The 16,633-nt window shown below is 44.1% G+C and overlaps 1 long non-coding RNA gene across 2 annotated transcripts; it reads right to left on the reverse strand.

The window, feature by feature from the left end:
- Window positions 1-519: 519 nt before the first annotated feature.
- Window positions 520-12,749, reverse strand: LOC121140944. Of its 2 annotated transcripts, XR_005877899.1 has the most exons (5): window positions 12,652-12,749; window positions 11,525-11,727; window positions 3,643-3,802; window positions 2,776-2,891; window positions 520-665 (listed from the first exon to the last, which is right to left on the reverse strand). It is a non-coding gene; the product is annotated as an uncharacterized LOC121140944 (long non-coding RNA). The 2 variants fall into 2 exon arrangements; XR_005877898.1 differs by lacking the exon at window positions 520-665 and having other exon boundaries at window positions 2,326-2,891.
- Between the last annotated feature and the right edge of the window lie 3,884 nt (window positions 12,750-16,633).

Raw genomic sequence — 16,633 nt, forward strand, 5'->3', positions numbered from 1 at the left:
TGAAGACAGATAGTTATAATTATAGTTTTCCTTAGTGATGATAAAAGATAAGCTACATATAGGACTTTGGACTCACAAGGATGGGATGAATGATATTTTCTTTAGATCTTGCTAAATGTTAATAGACAAAATGTTGTAACTGTGTTCTTACTTGATAACTGTTCTGTCATATACAATTTGACTATGTTAAAGTTAAGACCTTTCTTTTTGTTTAAACAGAAAAGAGGAGATGTTGGGGAAGTCCTGTGTATATGTTAATAAATTACTGCTGGCCAATAGGAATCTAGATAGGTGGGGCTAGGAGTCCAGGAAGACTCTGGGTAGGAGAAACACAAGAGAATCAACATGTAACACCATGGGAGTAGGAAGCCTGGAACTATTCTCCAGTAAGAAACATACTTAGATTAACAATTATGGGGTAATTACTTAAGTCAGAGCTAGCCAGTAAGAAACAAGCAAGGCCAACAGCTTCATAATTAATATAGCCTCCTGTGTGTTTATTTGGGACTGATGCGGATCTAGAACCAGGCGGGCGGAACGGTTTCTCACACGGAAAAGCTTCTCTTAACATTTCTTCTGATGAAGTCTTGATTCTATGCTGGAGAATGTTATGGTTTTTGGTTGTCTAAGGCTTCCTTAGGCCCCCTCAGTTCTCTGAAAGGGTGCTGTGAGATAAAGAAAGGCAATCAGATCCAAAATCAGCCTTGCTCTGTCACAAATTAGACAAAATCCTGGCCTAGTCACACATGGAAAAAGAGATTCAAGGAAGAAAATCCTCCCCAGGATGCCATTGTTTCTGAAAATACAACACAATGGAGGCTCACTTGCCTGTGACACTTAGTGGCCTTGAGGCTGCAGCTCTGACTGCAGGGGCTCTCATCATGGCCTGAAGCCTGCTCTAGCTCATGTTACAGTGTTTCTCATCTGGAAGAGGCAGTCAGGGGACTTTCCTAGCGGGGTCCTGCAATGTCAGCTATCCAGCTGTGACCTCACAAAAACTCAATTGTGCTTGACACTCAACATTGATCATGTGACAGGTTTGTACCCCTAAGGAGCAAGAGTCACAGAGTAGATTGTCCTTGAATTTCAGTCATCCTTTAACCAGTGCCACAATTTGATCTGAGTACTGCATGTATGTGCTTTATGAGAAAGAACAGAACATGCTCTGACACTCCAGGGACATCATTGTGATGACTGGAATAGCACATTAAATCCATGGATAACAGCATAGTTGAGAAACAGATAATGTTCATGGAGAGTTAGACACGCACTATCTCATTGTATAGGTAGACATAACACAGCATTGCAGCTTAGACAACTGGACAAGGTCATGGGGCATGCTCTTGCCTCCTGCTCAGAAGGAACCTTACACCCAGGCAATATACAAGATGGAGCCTATCATGTTGGAGCAACATTTCCTCAGATGAGTGCCTGAGAACGCAGGCTCATCGGGGGTCTTTCAGTGAATAAAAACAGCCTTGTTTCCGTTGGGAAACAATCTACACCCTTGTTCTCTAGAGGAGTCTGTCACAGATATCCAGTGAAGGCTATGAACAACCCTTGTTCTCTAGAGGAGTGTGTCACAGATATCCAGTGAAGGCTATGAACAACCCTTGTTCTCTAGAGGAGTGTGTCACAGATATCCAGTGAAGGCTATGAACAACCCTTGTTCTCTAGAGGAGTCTGTCACAGATATCCAGTGAAGGCTATGAACAACCCTTGTTCTCTAGAGGAGTCTGTCACAGATATCCAGTGAAGGCTATGAACAACCCTTGTTCTCTAGAGGAGTGTGTCACAGATATCCAGTGAAGGCTATGAACAACCCTTGTTCTCTAGAGGAGTGTGTCACAGATATCCAGTGAAGGCTATGAACAACCCTTGTTCTCTAGAGGAGTGTGTCACAGATATCCAGTGAAGGCTATGAACAACCCTTGTTCTCTAGAGGAGTCTGTCACAGATATCCAGTGAAGGCTATGAACAACCCTTGTTCTCTAGAGGAGTCTGTCACAGATATCCAGTGAAGGCTATGAACAACCCTTGTTCTCTAGAGGAGTCTGTCACAGATGTCCAGTGAAGGCTATGAACAACCCTTGTTCTCTAGAGGAGTCTGTCACAGATGTCCAGTGAAGGCTATGAACAACCCTTGTTCTCTAGAGGAGTCTGTCACAGATGTCCAGTGAAGGCTATGAACAACCCTTGTTCTCTAGAGGAGTCTGTCACAGATATCCAGTGAAGGCTATGAACAACCCTTGTTCTCTAGAGAGTCTGTCACAGATATCCAGTGAAGGCTATGAACAACCATACAACAGAGACGTCTTCCTGGGTTCATCCTGGAAGTGACTAAATTTATTATACCCCTAGAACACTTTACATGGGAAATGGTCAAACAAAGAAGACAGCCAGTGTTATATCAAAGAGTGGCTAAGGGTGGGACTTTCATTTCTACAGCTTCAGGCATGGTTAGACACATGTCTATTGGCCATGACTTGGGAGGCAGAATCAGGCAGAGCTCTATGAGCTCAAAGAAAGCCTGCTCGGGACATACCAGAGAACTCAAAAGATATCAAGGAGAACATAATTCTGCAGATTCACTGAATATCAACCATATTTCTTCCTGGAGGGAAGTTCTTGTTGACTGGACCACACAATATTCTGAATTGTTCTTTGTCTGGTGTTTCCTGGAGCCTTGCCTATAGGCAGAGCCCACAAAAGGCAGAGATCCAAGGTAGAAAAGATGGACTTGAATCCAAATCCAATTCCCAGTCCGGCTCATACCTCATCTGAGAGACAAGCAAATAGTGCTGCAGCTTTGCTGTTAAGTCCTTTTTCTGGAGGACCAGCTCCCTCTCCTTTCACTGGAACTGCAGATTTCCCTCCAGTCTCTGCTGCTCCTGTTCATTAGAAGACATTGTTCTTAGTAGAGGCTTGAGCACAGACACGAATACTCTCTCACACAAGCACAAGCACACACAGAGGATCTCAAGAGCTTGCTGGTCAGTCAGTGTAACCCAAAAGGCAAGCATTGGTGAAGGAGGAATCCTGTTCCCTGTAGAAACTGACAGACCCTGTGGTCTCCTCTAACCGCCATCCACATGCATGGGGCATTACACCCCTCACTTTCCTCCACTGCCCTCTCCTGGTGCTCACGTACATGCACATGCACACGCACACAGACATGGAGAGAGAGAGAGAGAGAGAGAGAGAGAGAGAGAGAGAGAGAGAGAGAGAGAGAGAGAGAGAGAGAGAGAGAGAGAGAGAGCTCAAAAGAAGGCAAGGAGATCACATGCCAGATGAGCACACATGTTTAGCCTAAGCATAGCGGCTCTTTCAGAGGAGTCCAATGACTGTGATCTCCATCCCTTGGGACTGATATTGCATAGGAGAATATCCTATGCATTCTGGGAACTCACCTCTGTCCCAATCCCTGGTTTTCATTTGGAGGAAACAGAATAACAGTGTCTCCCCATTTCACTCCTGCCCAGGTTTCAGGTTCTATTTCTGGGAAGCATTTAGAAACACGGTGTTGGGCAAAGGGACACCAAGAAGGTGTAGACTTCCAGAAGCCCAGATCTTAGATGAAATAAACTAAGAGGGAAATTATCAAACCAAGATGGTCACCATGGCTTTGGAAGCACTGAATACCTGTTGTGAGGGGATCCTTCAGTGATGGAGATGAGGCAACCTCGTAGCTCCTTTGTTTCTCTGGCTACTTCCTCTAGGTGATTAGTCAGACTCTCCATCTTCTGCTTCACCTCCTTCTTAGTCAGGAGAGTTTGAGGAGTGGATGGCTCTGCAGCAACCCCTGTGGGTTGAGGAACACAAGTCAACTAGGATTTTGACAAGCCATAGAGGATATACAGATCACTCTCAGCCCTAAAATATCATTGAGTAAATGTCTATGCCTGTGGCTCAGTGACACACCAATGGATTTTTACCCAGGCTTGAAATGCCTCTCCAGGGGATCTCAGCTCTCCCAACTCTGAAGGCAGTTGGGTATCTCAGACAGCTGGTTTCCTCTGCCTCCTCAGCACATACTTCAAGCTAACAAAGAAAGAACTTCCTCAGGCTCATTCACAGCTGCAGTCTCTCCATTCAACTTACCTGTAGAATTCATAAGTCTGTGGGTTTAGAAAATGGGAGGCAATTAGTGTTGTCCACAGGCACTCGGGTATTTTTGAGAACCCCAAATATCCTGTCATGTCATTCAAAGCACATGTCTATAGATGGAGAAGCCATATAGGTGCAGAACATAGTCACCAGACTCACCAAGCCCCCTCACTGCCAACTCAGGGGACACATAGAGGTTTACAATCCTTAAGGATATGCACTGGCTTTGAAATTAAGTGATGACCTGCCTGTAGCTGGACACACTCCACTGGTCCCTCCCTCATGCTGGTCTCCTTTTGATCCTGGTTCTCCAACAATCCTCACTGTTCTGCAAGATTGAAATCTAAGATGTACCAGCACAATAGCTTTTGCCTTTGAAGTTCCTAGCTTCTGAGAGAGACAAATTACTACCCTGGAATCCTTGACTTCCAGGAGACTTGTCAGGCACTGATGTCCAATTTCTTCCCAGAAACCCCAATTCCTGTGCCCCATTACCCAAAGTCTCTCAGCTAAAGGCAACTGTCTCCAGGGAGCTCCCAATCTCCTGCCCAGGACTTACTGGTCTTCCTTTTGAACCGTTTCTTTTTTGATCATTTAAATTCAGCCTTCTTCTTCCTCTCTCGTCTCTTTTCCTTCTCCAGATTATCTCCCAGAAGAATCCCCAGTCTTGCCAGAGTGTTCATCATTGAACCTTAAGGGTACTGAATTACTATCCAAAAGCAGTTGGTGTTGCTGTAACACAGGTGACCTCACAGGATTCCATCGTCTCCAGGATATAAGACAATGTTCAGGGAAGAGGCCGCTGATGTCATGTGGAACTAACATGGCCTCCCTGCTAACCAGTTTTCCTTATATCTGAGCAGAAGTCAGGTTTCCATATCCAGGAATCTCTCCTGGGATACAAAGAACCCTGCAGCACCCCCTTCTTCCAAAACCAGAGATCTCTGTGATTAACTGATATATATTTAGTACTTTCCACATGGGGAAGTCACTGTTATTTCCCACTGAAATTATTTGTGCACAAAGGTAATACAATTAGATACATTTATTAATACTAAAATTCTCCTTCTTATAGGATCTGATGGTGAGAAGGAATCTTCTTAAACAACTTCTTTAAAGAGTCTAAAGCAATTATTTTGGCAGTGGGTAAGATTTTCTCTTCATGGATGATCACTGGCATTATTGAGCACTACTACTTGGGACCTAGAAGAGATCACTATCTAAAGGATGCAGTTTGAAGAGTCTTTTATGATACACCAACAGTCATACAAAAAATGGATCCTGCTTTCACATATATTTGGTTATCCCCTGTCTTTTTACTGACAAATTGAGTCCATTGATATTAAGAGACATTTATGACCAGTGATTATTAATTCCTGTTTTGTTTTGATTTTTGTTTTGTTTTTGTGAGGATGGTGGTAATAAGTGTGAATGTGTGTGTGTGTGTGTTTATGGTTGTGTTGTGTGTAGGTAGAATTTTCTGTTTCACCTTGAGTCGCTGTGTAAGGCCTGATTTATATGTACGTATTGATTAAATCTGGTTATGTTAAGAAATATCTTGTCAAGTGGGAGATACCCCCTTGAACATATTGGTACAGTAGATCACTTCATGAACATAAATCCATTAGCACAGACACTAAGGTCGACAATTAATAAATTGGACCTCCTGAAACTGAGAAGCTTCTGTAAGGCAAAGGACATAGTCAACAAGAGAAAACGGCAGGCCACAGAATGGGAGGATCTTCACCAACCCCACATGGAACACATGGCTGATTTCCACAATATAAAAAGAACTTAAGCAACTAGTCACCAAAATACCAACAATCTATTTACAAAGTGGGATACAGAACTAAATAAAGAATTCTCAATAGAGGAAACTAAAATGGCCAAAAGACAGTTAAGAAAGTGCTCAGCATCCTTTACTGTCAGGGAAATGCAAATCAAAACAACTCTGAGATACACTCTTACACTGGCCAGGATGGCTAAAATAAAAAATACCAATGGCAGTTTATGCTCGAGAGCATGTGGAGAATGGGAAACACTCCTCCATTGCTGGTGGGAATGCAAATTTGTGCAGCCACTTTGGAAATCAGTATGGTAGTTTCTTAGGAAAATGATAATCAATCTACCTCAAGATGCAGCAATTCCACTCTTGGGCATATACCCAAAGGATGCACATTCATACAGCAAGGATACATGTTCAGCTATGTTCATGAGCATTGTTTGTAATAGCCAGAACCTGGAAGCATCCTAGATGCCCCTCAACTGAAGAATAGATAAAGAAAATGTGGTACATTTATACAATGGAGTACTACTCAGCAGAAAGAAACAATGGAATCTTGAATTTGTAGGCAAATGGATGGCAAATGGATGGATCTAGAAGAAACCATCCTTAGTGAGGTAACCAAGTCACAGAAAGACAAGCATGGTATGTATTCACTCATATATGGATTTTAGACATAGAACAAAGGATTACCAGCCTACAGTCCACACCGCCAGAGAAGCTAGGAAACAAGGAGGACCCTAAGAGAAAAGAAATATGTGGTCCCTGGAAGAAGGGGGAAGGGAGAAGAATTCTTGAGCAAATTGGGAGAGTTGGCGAGAGGGGTGGGAGGGAGGAAGAGGAGATGGGGAGAAGAGGAGGAGACGGACAACAAGAGGGATCATGAAGACTGAGTCGGGGAGGAGAAGGGGAGATCAAGAAAAGAGATACCTAAATAGAGGGAGCCAGTACAGGGTTAAAGAGAAATATGGCACTAAGGAAATGTTCAAAGATCTGAAAACATGATCCCACATAAGAATCTAGGCAGTAGTGGAGAGGCTGCCTTTGATGCCCTTCCCCTATAATAAGATTGATGACTACCTTAATTGCCATCTTTGAGCCTTCATCCAGTAGCTGATGGAAGCAGAAGCAGGCACCCACAGCTAAGCACTGAGTCATACTCCTGGAATCCAGTTGTAGAGTGGGAGGAGAGATCATCAAAGCAGTCAAGACCAGGCTGGAGAAACCTGCAGAAACAGTTGACATGAACAAGGGGGAGCTCATGCATCATGGATTATGGAGCTATACAGGGTAGGTTGTCATATAATATTTATTGAGGGAGAAGTCACTTACATGAGAAGCTGAGACTCTGAGATCAATGCTCTGCTGGTCTCTGAGACTCTACCAGACCCCAAGAGAGAGCATGTCTCATTTCCCCCAGCTCTTATCTCCTGTCCCTACTATGTATCTGTGACCACACCCAAACGGGCATTGTCAGCGGTACAGGTGCCTAAGATCTCTCCCTACACTCATAGGCCCGAGACTGAGAACAGGGAAGCCAGCATAGCACTGATCCAGACCCCCTGAATGTCACTTAGGAGGCCGGGGCATTCTATGGGACCTCTAACAGTGGAAACAGTATTTATCCCTAGTGCACAAATGGACTTTGGGAGCCCATTCCCTATGGAGTGATACTATTTCATCCCTGATACATGGAGGAGAGCCTAGGCCCTCCCTAAATGATGTGACAGACTTTGATGATGCCCCATGGAAGACTTCACTACCCTTAGGGAGTGGGTGGGGGTGGGTTGTGGAGGTTTGGTAGGGGACATGGGAGAATGGGAGTGAGAGAGAACAGTGGGGGATATGTAAAGTAAGATTGTATCTAAATAAAAAATTATTTAAAAATGAAATATCTTGTTTTCTCAGTCTACTGTGACTGAAAGTTTTGATGGAAAATTAGTCTAGGTTGGTACCATAGTCTCTTAATGTCTGCAAAATGTCTGTACAGGACCTTCTGGATTTTTTATTTCACCGCTGAGAAGTCAGGTGGAATTCTGATAGATCTGCTTTTTTATGTTACTTGGCCTTTTCCCCTCATAGCTGTATGTCTAGTTTTTTGTCTATTGTGTAAGGAGAGGACTTTTTCTTGGTCCAGTCTATTTGGTGTTCTATAAGCTTTTTGTACTTTTATAGGCATGCCCTAATTTATTTCGTGAAAGTTTTCTTCTATGATTTTGTTGAATATATCTTCTGTACCTTTGAAATGGGATCATTCTCCTTCTTCCTATCCTGTCAAATTTTGGTTTCGTCTTTTCATGGTATCACCAGTTTCTTGGATGTTTTTTGTTAGGACATTTTTTGGATTTAACATTTTCTTTGACAGATGAATCTGTTTCCTCTATTGCATTGTCAATGCCAGAGATTCTGTCTTCTGCCTCTTGTACTCTGTTGGTTATGCTTGCATCTATAGTTACTGTTTTCTTAGATTTTTCATTTCCAGAATTCCAACAGTTTGTTTTATCTTTATCGCTTCCATTTAAATTTTCAAGTATTGAACCATTTCCTACACCTGTTTGATTGTTTTTTTTCTTGACTTTCTTAAAGGGATTTATTGATTTCTTTTTTGTTGTTGTTGTTGTTGCATTTTGCTTGATTTTTAAGAGAATTTTTCATTTCCTACTTAAGGGCCTTTGTCATCTTCATGATATTGTTTTTAAGTTTGTTTTCTTCTTCTTCAACTGTGTTGGACTGTTTCAGTTTTGCTACTGTAGGATCATTAAGTTCTGCTGATGCCACATTGCCCACCACTGATCTTTATATTTTCTAACATTGGCATTTGTCCATCTAATTCTTGGATGATTGTAGATATGAGTGTTCATTCTTGTGTTGTCTTTCTTGGATGGGTGTTTTAGTCCTTTATTATGTTTCCTTTATTGTCTTCCGGACTGAGTAACCAAGTTTTTTGTGATTGACAAATATCTACATCCAGTAGGGTTGTCTTGGTGAGGTTTGTGGGGTTTTGGGTGGCTAGCTCTAGTGAATCCTCTTGGTCTACTGACTGGTGTGAGCTGTCCTGTGCCTGTGGGGTCTGCAGGAGTGCAGGACACGTATGGCAGTGGGGAGGATGATGAGGTATGTGGGAGTCCCAGTTAGGATTTTTATTGCTGTGAAGACACAGCATGATTATAGCCTCCTTTATAAAGTAAACATCTAATTGGAATGCCTCAGCAGAGTTTTGGAGGTTCAGTCCATTATCATATGATGGAGAGGAAGGGGGTAGGGAGAATAAAGGCTGTTTTTGGACTTGTGGCAATATCTAGTCCAATGAATGTGATGTAAGTCTAGCTCAGCCCCAGCCTGTATCTACACACAGGTGTCTTTTACAATCTCTCAAACTCCGATGGGTCACATCATTGATCCCCTACAATACTGACACATGAAACTGATAGGATTCCAGTATCCTTTGGAGAATAGTCATTGCACAAACCTCACCACCAAGCCACGCAGGTGTCTGCAGAGTCCTGTCACACTGGTGACAGCATCCACTTGCCTTACCAAATCACATTCACGCTGGTGACTGCACCCATTTACCTTGACTTCCACCAGGAGAGCGAAAGGTGTTTGTATGTATGTCCTACATTCACACAGTTAACTTCTACTGAATAGAACATATGTGTGAATTAAACATTGTCCTCTCCAGACAAGACATGCTGAATGTCCCAGAATTTTGATAGTGTTCTAAAAAATTAGCTTATTGATAATGTTGGAAGGGTACAGATGCGACATGATATGGAGAATGAACACTAACCCACTCACACCCTGTTGTAGGAGAGCAGCAGGTTTGAAGCAATCTGTCTTTGTTTTAAAGGCCCTGCTGGGTCAATGAAAAATAAATTCAGTTAACCATTATATGGTTGATCTAACTGCCTTCAAGAACATAAAATGAGCCGGGTGGTGGTGGCGCACACCTTAATCCCAGCACTTGGGAGGCAGAGGCAGGCGGATCTCTGTGAGTTCGAGGCCGGGCTGGACCGACAGCCTCCAAAACAATACAGAGAAACCCTGTCTCGTAAAAACAAACAAGCAAACAAAAACAAAAAACAAAAACCAACATAAGATGCCTGAAGATTTCTGCTTCACAAACCATTTTATTAAAAGAAAAGAGAGAGGGAGGGAGAGAGAGTAAAGAATAACTGAATCAAAGTCTATGGCCCCTAAGTTTCTAAATAGTATATTTTCTTTTTTCTTTTGTTTTTTTTTGTTTTTTCCCCAGCTCCCTTGATTCTCTTTCCTTTACAGCCTTGTGGTTTTGATGTCATTATGTGTTTTAATCCAGTATGAATAAATCCAAGACAGATACTGTGGTTTAAGCTTCAAGCTGAAGATCAGAAAAGCGAAGGAGCCAAGCCAGAAGATACAACCTCTACCAAGCTGAAATGGCAGTCCTTTCCCCGCAAATCCTCATGGGTAAAAGCTGTCACTTCCTGTCTCCTCCTCCTTGTGTTCCTTTCCTCCCCCAGCCAAGTCACTGCCGCCTTCACCTTCCTAGTGCTGGGGTTAAAGGTTGTCATCCAAGTGCTGGGATCAAAGGCGTGAACTCTGTTAGTCTTCACTCTTGTGCAGGTCAGCCTGGCCTTGAACTCAAAGACATCCGTCTGCCTCTCTCCTGATTCCTGGGATTAAAGATGTGAGACACCACTGCCTGGTTAGCTAGTATGGCTGCTGGGATTAAAGGTATGCATCACACTGCCTGACCTCTATAACTTGTGACAGGCTTTGCTTTCTGAATCCTCAGGCATGCTTTAATAAATCATAATGACATATCAGCACAGGCTTCCATTCTCCCCTGTTATTTCAGAACAAGCCTGCCATAAATACCTAGCAGTTCCCCTTTCCCTATACACATTTGCAAATCAGTCACTTCCAAGTCACAACTACAGGGCTGCAAAGGGCAGCACTCCCGAGAGTCAGTCACCAGCTCTCCTTCAGAGAGAACTCAGCCCTCTCTAAGCCTCCCAGCCTCACCAACCACCACTAGATTTTTCACATGGTGATATGTAGCGTCCGTACATTTTCTTGACCATTACATTTTAAAGGAAGTAGGGAAGGTATTGTGCATAGTTCACAGCAAATGTAGGCCAACCAGGAGCCTGAGCTTCAGGGGACAAGAAGGAAGCCACAAATAGACAAAGCACCTGTGATCCTAAAGTGGAGAGATCGGGGTCAAAATTTACAACTTCTGACCTGGCATAGAATCCCATCTTGGTGATATCAACCTATGGCTCTCAATGTGCTGACAAATGGTGAGGAGCTTAGAAAACGGATGGCCCACATCCTTCCAAGGAATTCTCCCATCTCCACCCTGACTCAGGACATGGTGTCCTCCTGAGGACACAGAGCAATGACAACCAGGACAGCGAAGGAAAAGCTTTAGTTGTTGTTATATTATTTTCCCCAGAAAGCAGAGCAGAATCAGGGGGTGTGGATTTGCATCCAGGCATTGCTCCCTTCCCCTGTGGGCTAAGAGAGAAACTGTCACCCTGGCCACACAGGTCGAGCAGTGGCCACCACCACTACCTAGACCCACTCAGTGAGCTGCAGAGAGAAGGGGCAGAAAGCAGGGAGCAGGTCCGGGGCAGGACCGCTACTCACCTATGGCCTCAGTGCAGCCCAAAGCTGTCCTTCCAGTGCGCAATGGCAGCAGGTGAGTCTCTTCCAGAGAGGAAACTGTGGTTCTTAGCAGTTAAAATGCTTGGGAAGGATTGAATGTCAAGAGTTTTTGATCACTGTGTGTTGCTTTATTCCACACATTCAGAGCCTGAGAATAATACCACTTGCGTCTTGTGTAGTCCTGCCTTTGTGTTAAGGGAACGATACATATAATAAAATCAATAAAGACACATGTGAAAGGAGAGAGAATGAAGACATCAGGAAAAAACACCAAAAGAAAACAACGAATTTCCTGTAGGTACTTGTGGGCCATAGGTTGAGGAAACCAAATTCTGAGGCTCTTAAAAGCTGCACTTATGAAGGGAGTGGTTTTATAAGATGTCCTTTCTGGCAACTCTGGTCCATCTCAAGCCTCCTTTCTCTACCTGGAGGAAACTGACACACAGAGGCTAAACTGCCATGCTCATAACAGAAAGTATCATGGGTATCTCTGCTGTCTCCCCTTTGGTTTCTGGGTTTTGTTCTGTTCCTCAGACCTCATCCTGTCCCTGTAAATCTGATTATTGCAGTTCCTGGGAAAAGCCGGCAGTCTCCTTGGATCACAGTTTGAAGTTGCTCAGAAGGGGCTGTCACAAGCCCTAAGAGGAAAATGACCCCATAAAGGAACTTTCCGTTTCAAATGCCTTCTATTTGTTTTTGAAGGAGGAAGTTTGCCAAAGATCTGTTTGCAGAAGTCTTGCTAAGAAAGCATAGGAGTTAGAGGAGCCAAGATGTCCTCCCAGGGGTGTGCGGTCATCCGCAGAAACTGACTTAGAGATGTGTGTCTAACTACCTCTGTCTTTACTAACTGTTCAACACCAGGCTTCTGGAAAATTTTACATAAGTAATGTATGTTTGAATATGGTACATCTTAAAAATGAGGTTTGTAAATTCCTAAGGTTGTAAAGGTTTACTCAGATTGTCTTTTCTAAACCAGGCTTCTAGAAAATTTTAAGTAAGGAACAACATATGTTTGATGAATAAGATATTTGTCATATTGCTATTACAATTGCTGCAATGAAACATCAGGACCACAACAACTTGGGAAGAAAAGGGTTTGTCTGGCTTACATTTCCCCATCACAATTCATCATTACACGAAGTCAGGACAGGATCTCAAGCACAGCAGGAACCTGGAGGCGGGAGCTGATGCAGAGGCCATGGAGGGAGCTGCTTACTGGCTTGCTCCTCACAGTTTACTCAACCTGCTGTCTTATAGAACCCAGGGCCACCAGCCCAGGGATGGCCACACCCACAATGGCTGGGCCCTCCAGCATCAACCACTGATTAAGCAACTGCCCCACAGTAGGATCTTATGGATGCGTTTTCTCAACTGAGGTTCCCGCCTTTCAGACAACTCCAGCTTGTGTCAAGTTGACCTGAGACTAGCCAGCACACTGTGTTTAATTAAGGTTTATAGTTTCCTAGGGTCTCCTCATGTTAACAGTAACTGACTTCTTTGTCTCTGCTAACTTTGTTAATATTTGGATATCATTTGGAAAACTGAGTCAAGAAACCGTGACAGTCTGTAATGGTGCACTATGAAAGATCAAAACAGTAAGAGATCTGCTGAACGTGACATCTAAAGTGTTTAATGCAAAAGCTTCCCATGGTAGACAAAACTGCCAGCTCCTAAATGCAACCCTGAGGTCCCCAGACAAGGTAATGGGGCACAGATGCCTCCACCTGTGACAATGCTGACCACTGGACAAAGACCCCACGCCCTTGCCTAACCCCAGGGCCCTGCTCAAACTGTGGGCACTGTTGGGTTGACTGCTCTATCCTTGCCAAGGTGGGTCAGTTTTCCCAAGTACCTCCTCCACAGGAAAATCTCTGAGATCTTCTGGGTCTGGCAGCCAAAAGCTAATGCTGCCTTGTGCGGCCGGCAACAATTTAACGCTGTTCTGTGTGACAGCCAGAGGACCAATGACCTTTGTCTCCCCAACCTGCCCCATGAAGCCATTGAGACTGTGAGAGCCTAGGGTAATGGTCCACCACAGAAGCCTAGGTTAACTAAGTGTCCAGGTAGCCATAGGTCTCTGTCATTTTAAATGATACGGAAGCTGTGTGGATTATGCTTCCTGCTGGAATTCACCCTTCTCAGATCTCTGAGGGTGTTGGCAGTTAACTGTAGCTTTGACAGTTTAACGGTCACACTCAACCCTCTAAGGCTGCAGTTACCCACTCAGTTCATTCCAAATGTAAAATCAGGCCTCCCTTTTCCAGAGCCATTTATTAGGTCTGCTAAGAAAGGCAGGCAGGTGTAGTTCACCTTGCTGACAGACTTCACAGTGAAAGAGAGACTCACAAACCAGGTTTCAATGTAACTTTTCGCTATTTCCTTTATTTAAGGAACTTGCTTCACAATGACGGCTCTGGGGAATCAGCCACCCATCTCTCATGGTAAGTGACTGGATGAAAAGAAAAGGTTTGAAGTTTGTGTAACTTGTGAGGGCCTAAGAAAGAAATGCAAGTTGTCAAGGTCAAAGGAAGTGATTCAAGTTGTATAAAAACTGAGAACTGTTTCAAGTTTCTCTCTGTCTCTATGCTATAGTAAGACTTGTAAAGTTCAGAGTTTTAACATTAATTAATGCAGCTCTGATAGGAGATTGATCTAGCCCAGGTAAAGCACTGCTACTGTTATCCTAGTCACAAGCTCACACATTGCAATTCCCCCTGGTTGTCTTCTAAGTATAGACTTAAAAGTGCTTCTCAGTTGTGCTAAAAACACCACTGTTGAATCTATGTATTCAACCCTCTGGCTACATAGGAAAAGTGTTCCTACTTTTAACTCAGAATAATATTTTTAGATTCCCAAGTTTTTTATGACTCAAAGGCATAATTCTACTGCTTTTTTCTACAGTGAAGATTTCAGTACAGATTTCAAACAGTGGTAATGGTAATTAATATACATAACACTTTTATCTCTTTTTATGAACTAAAAAAAAATCTTGTAAGCTTCAGGGAGTTGTGAGACTGGGATTCATCTCTAACAGTGGCCTGTTAAACTGACCCCAGATAAGCACTCCTGTCAATCAACAACCTAAGTTTCCCCACTTGCCTATTCTCGGGGGTGGGGGTGGGATTTCTCTCTTTCCCCTGGTCTTGCAACTCCCTCTGTTCCCTACCACTGCCAGGACCATGGCCCTGGAAGTTTCAAATGTACACCCAAAATTAAAAAAGAAATCTTCCCATAAGCTGCTTAACTCTACCTTCTGTCCCTAGTCTGTACCTGTCCTAGTGGATTTCCCATCAACGACAGATTGCAAACGTGCCATGTGGCAGCCTCGGGTGTTCCTTCAGAACCCACGCGCCAGATTCCCCCCAGGTGAACCTGCACAGCCAGAGAAACAGATGTTTCCCGCCCGGGCCCCTCTCTCCCTTCCTGGCTTTGACCAGCATCCCAGCCTTCCTGGGCCCCTGACAAAGATGTCACAATTTCAGCTCAGAAGCAGTTACAAAGAGATTACATCACCCCTCATCATCAACAAAAGGCTGGAATGACTGATCCCAAGGAAACCCTGGACAAGTCTCTTTCAGTAACTGGTTCCTCCCAGTACTTCTCACCCTGACCTCTACCCCAAACATCTCCAGACTGGGGGCTGGGCTTCCCTTCCCCAGCTTCTGTTTTAGATAACTCAGCCATTTTCACTACATGCCCTCTTTGGTTCTCCTGGCCTCTTGGTTCCTGGCTGACTCTCTCTGGGCTCTTGATCGGCTTGCCTCCCCTTCCTCTCTCCACCCTCATGGCCCAGTCTAGGCTGCTGTCCGTGTCCAGTGTGGACTCTCAGCTGCCTCTGGCTGTCCTCATCCTCATACCTGCAATAAAATCTTGTCCTCAACCACACCTAGCAGGGGTCACGTCCCCATTTTCATTCAGGAGGCAAGTGTTTCTGCCCACTGAGCCTTTTCCCTAGCCCCTTTTGTTTAATTTTCCTCAAACCTTTGCTTCCTTGGTGGCTTTCTTATCCAGGATTTGAAATGATGTGTTGATTGTGTTCATCTGTCTAGATGCACACTCTGTGTGGTGACTGATCATTAACAAAGCAGGCTTTGGAATTCTTTGCCTGTCATTTCAGTGATTTCTGGGTTTGGTTGTTGAAAAGTTCTCAGCATCTGGGGGAGGTACACCTTCATGCTCGTTTAGATCACTTTATTTTACATCCACAGTCAGTGTGTCTGCTGCGATGAGGATTCCTCCGCTCTTATGACAACCTCTGCTTAGTGGGTCATCTGTTGTCTTTTGAGTTCTCATTTTTCATGACTTCCCAAAGGACAGAAAGGAGACTGCAGCAACATGAACTCAGGTATGTGAATCTGCACTAAGATAACTCTCAGGCTGTCATAGCAAAGACACCAGTACTAAACTTTGGAACCCAAGGGTTCCCCCATCCCATTGAACATATATAACTTTCTGAGAAAAAGCAAAAACAAGGAAAACAACCTAGACAAACAAGGCTGAAGACTACTAGTATCAAAGTATGCCCGTGGTATTACATTGAATCTGGAAGTTTACATTTAGGGAGGTGGCTGCCACCTGGCTCACACTGGTGCCAGTCATTAGGAACCACGTGCAAAGTAAGACTTCTCACATCTGGACTGTAACTAAGGTTTCCAAGAGAAAGAAGAGACGGAATGTTGCATCTTAGACACTTGTGCTGGCTTGATGTTTGTGTTTTACTGAAGCTTCACACTCATGTGAGACCTAAAGAAACGTATCATAACTTTTGTGCTCACCACATCACAACCATCCTCTTAGGAATAGCCTCTCTTAACCCCTCTCAGGTGTCCCCTTGCCTGAGTCCTTGCAAATGGAGAAGGATGCTGAAGATGATGGCCAGGGTCCAAGCTGGGGATATTGGAGCAGCTGAGGCTGCCAGAGCTCAGCAAGCAGCTCAGGGAGCCATCAGGGGTCTTGGGGTAGCATCCAACACAGGCACCCTGCAGACGCTCACAGCCGGAAGCCTAAAGTCAGCAGGTGGGGCACAGATGCCCTGGAGGCTGGAGCCGAGGGCGGCATGGAACTGACCCGGCTGGGCTGCTGGTTGTGGCC

The sequence above is a fragment of the Mesocricetus auratus genome, unplaced genomic scaffold (assembly GCF_017639785.1).
Source record: "Mesocricetus auratus isolate SY011 unplaced genomic scaffold, BCM_Maur_2.0 Super-Scaffold_100006, whole genome shotgun sequence".
In the NCBI taxonomy this organism is placed as follows: Eukaryota; Metazoa; Chordata; class Mammalia; order Rodentia; family Cricetidae; genus Mesocricetus; species Mesocricetus auratus.